This window comes from Python bivittatus, unplaced genomic scaffold (genome assembly GCF_059951505.1).
Source record: "Python bivittatus isolate LINGU-HERP-01145 unplaced genomic scaffold, Pbiv_v1 ctg000330_np1212, whole genome shotgun sequence".
Classification (NCBI taxonomy): domain Eukaryota; kingdom Metazoa; phylum Chordata; class Lepidosauria; order Squamata; family Pythonidae; genus Python; species Python bivittatus.
In genome coordinates, this window is record NW_028277058.1 from 31556543 (window position 1) to 31561034 (window position 4492).

A 4492-nucleotide genomic window follows, 5' to 3' on the forward strand; every position below is an offset into this window, starting at 1 on the left:
TCATTCATACACTGTATAGATAGAAATGTTCAGCATAATACTTAACATATCTGGTAAAACAGATTATAGTCCAATCTGTTCAGTCTTTAAAATGCCACAAGATTCATTGCAGGGATCCAACTTATTATACTATTTTACCTGTATTGTATGTAAGATACAGAGTTGTTGGGGTTTTTTTAAATGTGTATCCAACAAATAGTAGAGTATATGGGCTAATGTTGCAAGTGCTTATCAGCAAATTATGTCCACTAATAATTTGCTTACCACCAAAATTCCTTTAATGTAAATAGTCATTGAAGTACTTTCTTATGAACAAAAACACATGCAATTCAATAAGAAAATCTATTTTATCAGAACTTTTTTTCACCAGCTGAAATATTTACAGTACACAAATATACACAACAATCTTAACCCAAGGCCTGGGAGAAAAACCACATTTTGAGGATTTATGGAATGTCATAAGCATGGGAGCTACATGTATCTCTGGGGGAATATCATTCCAGAGGGTAGGCACTGCAACTGAGAAGGCGTACCTCCTGGGTTCTACGAGACCTTATTTGACAGACAGGACCAGGAGGTCACCCTCTCTGCTTGCTCACCTCAGACAGGCAGAAGCATGTGGAGATAAGCAGTCTTTCATATAATTAGGCCGTATGCCACAAAAGGCTTTAAGGGTGATAACCAGCACCTTGAATTGCAACAGTAACCAGTGAAGCTCACAGAGTAGCAGGGTCACATGAACATAATGTGCCATTCACAATATCGCCCACACTGCTGCATTCTGGACCAGCTATAGCTTTTGGATCATCCTCAAGGGCAGCTCCATGTATAGTCCAAGTGACTTTCTGAAGACCCTCCTGATCCAGGAAAGGGCCCAATTAACGCACAAGATGAAGCTGTGCAAAATTCATCTTGGTTACAGTAGCCACCTACTCATCAAACAGGAGCTAAGAGTCAAAAGGACCCCCAGATTGTGTACAGTGCAAGTCTTGAATGGGGAACTACTACCCCATTGAGAGTTAACAATGGAATATCTTGACAAGTGGGGGAGTGAACTAAACAGACATAGCCACTTGGGTTTGTCAAGATTGAGGCTGAGTGTGCTCTTTCCCCCATCCAGACCTGCACAGCCTCCAAGTAATGAGTTAAGACTTCAATGGCATCACCTGGTCAGCCTGGGGTCAAGATTAACAACTGGGTATCATCAGCATACTGGTGATACCTGATCCCAAATTGATGGATGACTTCATCTAGAGTTTCCTGTAGATGTTATACAGAAGGGAAGAGAATATTGAATCCCGACCACCCTCTCCATCAACTTCCCTAAAAAGAGACAGGACAATAGTTATGCAGGACCATTGGCTCCAGCAAAGAGGAAGGAAAAAGAAAAATCTCTTTCATTTGGATGTCATAAGAACATGAAAAGCAATCCAAAATAATTTTACATAGCAATTAATTGAGTCTGCTAGTCCATAATTGCCATGTGCTAACACCCACTGGTTACACTAATGCACAGTAGTTGGTTTTATTCCTTGTCTTGTTCATCTGTACCAAAGAAAAATCCTCTGTTTGTGGAAAAGATTGTAACTGTTGGATCTGTTCTGTTTTTAGCTGTATAGTGACTGCACAATTTTATTCATAACTAACTAAAAATCAAAACCTAAAGGATCTAGCTGTAGCTATTCTTATGGAGTAGTTCTTGTGGCAACTACAGAAGTGTGAACCCCAGTTCCTAGTTTTTCCCCTGATCACACTTAAAAGCAGCCCTTTAACATGTGCCTAGAGAAAGTAAAAAGAAATAGAAAAACAGCATGGATTGATTGACAAAAACTTATGGTTAATCAAGAGTTTTACTACAGTATTGTAATGGCCTCAGAGAGATAGGTAGGTTAACTGGTAATTTTTATTTCTAGATACATTGTGGGAAGAAAATGCAAACTATTCTAGTTAGAGAAAGAGTATGCTTTGTGGGGATAAGAGGAGCAATAATCTAGCTGAAAGATACCACACTAGGGAAGAATGCTGTAAAGAGAGAGTACCTATTACTTCCTAAACAGACCCTAGAAATTTAAAGTCATTCAGAATAAAAAAGTATTCCCAGGCTGTGTTTCAATCAGATTCAAACTACATTCCTGCCCTTTTATCCTGCTCTTTACAATTGCCTTGTGCAACACACTTTCTCCTTGTGAAACACTGAACCAAAACAGGAATTGAGAAGCTCTGCTTTTCCTTTACTACTGAGCTTTAACCTTTCTGAAAACATTTCTACAATTTCAAGCTATCTTTATTCACAATTTTTTGGTAAATTGGTTCTTCGTATATATGGTCCCTCTTTATATGTGTTGTTTTCAGATCTTCACTTTGCTTGTTATAAGGGCATGTTGGATTCTTCTAACTAATTTATTTTCGATTGTACTGTTATTATTCCCCCCCTCCCATTCTTAAGTTCCTATTCCCATTAGCTTCTTCTGCCATGGAATCCTCCCTATCATTTATATAATTTCATTAAAGGATTTTTTTTTGAAGTTCAAAATATGCATCTAACTATATTGTTTTATGTAATGGGAGAGGGGGTGTTCTCTTGGAGTCAGTCTTGACTACTGGCAACTGCCTGGACTAGCCCCTGCAGTTTTCCCAGCAACAATTTTTTGGAAGTGGTTTGCCATTGTTTTTTTCTAGAGATAAGAGAAAGTGACTGGCCCAAAGTCACCCAGCTGGCTTTGTGCCTAAGGCAGGACTAGAACTTATAGTTTTCTGGTTTCTAGCCTGGTGCCTTAACATTACATCAAACTGGCTCTCAACTATGGAGTTACTTTCTTCCAAAGTATGTGCTACCTCCACTTCTTTAACAATTTTTTCCCTATAATCAAAGATGGCTGATCCTCTTTCCTTCCTCCAACTTCTAAGGGCAAAAGTAATCAGCAAGAGAAGTCATTTAGCAGACCTTGACTGATTTCAAACTGCCATGATCCATGGCTGGATCCGGTTAGTACTAGGATGCAAGATCACAAGAGAATCTTATGTCTGTAGACTAGACTGAGAAGGAAATGGCACCTCCATATTATTGTCAAGAAAAAAACATGGACATGTCATCAGGGCTTGAGCTTACCTCAAAGGAGACTTATCACAGTCCAGCCTTTTTAAAACAAAACACTCATGCCTTAGTCACCTCCAAAATGGACCACTCCAATGTACTTTACATGGGGCTGTCCTTGAAGAACATCCAGAAGCTGCAGCTGGTTCAAAATGCAGCAGTGCAGGCAAGTTATGTGTGCTCCTCAAATGGCACCTATTACTCCTCTGTTCTGAGAGCTGCATTGGTTGCTAGTGTGCCTCCAGTTTCAATTCAATTGAATTGAATTCAATTTCAATTCAAGGGGCTAATAATTACCTATAAACCCCTTCATGGCATGGGGTCAGGTATTGAGGAACTGCCTCTCCCTGATTGTGTCTACAGATCCAGGAAAGCCACACTATGGGTCCTGTCTATTAAACAATGCCATCTGACCAAAGCCAGGAAGAGAGCCTTTTCTGTAATAGCATACACTCTTTGTAGCATCATCCCCCTGGAGATTAGACTAGCCCCAACAATTGCCTTTTTTAAGGCTTTGAAGATGTGACTAGTCACCAGTCAGGACAGCAGGAACATATGGCAGAGTCTGTGAGTTGGTTATGTTAATGTTTGTAGTTTTATGTCAGCTCCCAGTTATGGATTTATTGTTATATTATTGGTGTGTTTTTAACTGTTAGCCATCCAGACTCATAATGGGCAACCATATAAATTGAAATAAATATCTCTATAATGAAACATCACAAAGCCAGTCTTAATATTAAAAACTAGTAATTCAATTAATGCACTTTAAAAAAAGCTACCTTGCGGGAAGTTGGATTAGTCCTGGATAAGCCTGTATGCAGAATATTTTGAGGTTTCATACAGGTTCTACCAGAAGTTTGTCAAAAAGGGTAACTGAAACAGAGCTCCGAAATGAAAGTATTAGAGGAAAACAGGACATAGAAGGCGGCCATGGCACGTTTCTATAAACCACTCGCACAGGTTATTCATTAAACCAAAAACGACAACTTCCCCTCAAGGAATGGCCGTGCTCAACAAAATCTTCTCCCCTCATAGAATCTCCATCCGCTAACATCTCCTCTTTCTGTTCCGCGGTGATTGAGAAATCGGAACTTAAATCATTTTCTCGTCCTCAAAATGGCTTTCTATATATTATTCTGAGACATTCATTATTAGGCTCGGTTGTCTATAATGTAGCTGTAATCCCTCACTACAGAACTTGAATCCCAGCGAAGAGAAGAAACAAAAAAACCCACCCAGTACTCCCGCCTGAGTCGATTTTAAACTACGCGACTGAGAGGCTTACTCAACGTACGGGCTCTGATGGGAACCCGCGCACAGGCTCTCTAGCTGAGGCAGCCAATCCCAGGACCGATTTGGGTTTCCGCCGACCAATCGAAATACATTTTATTGGCGGAT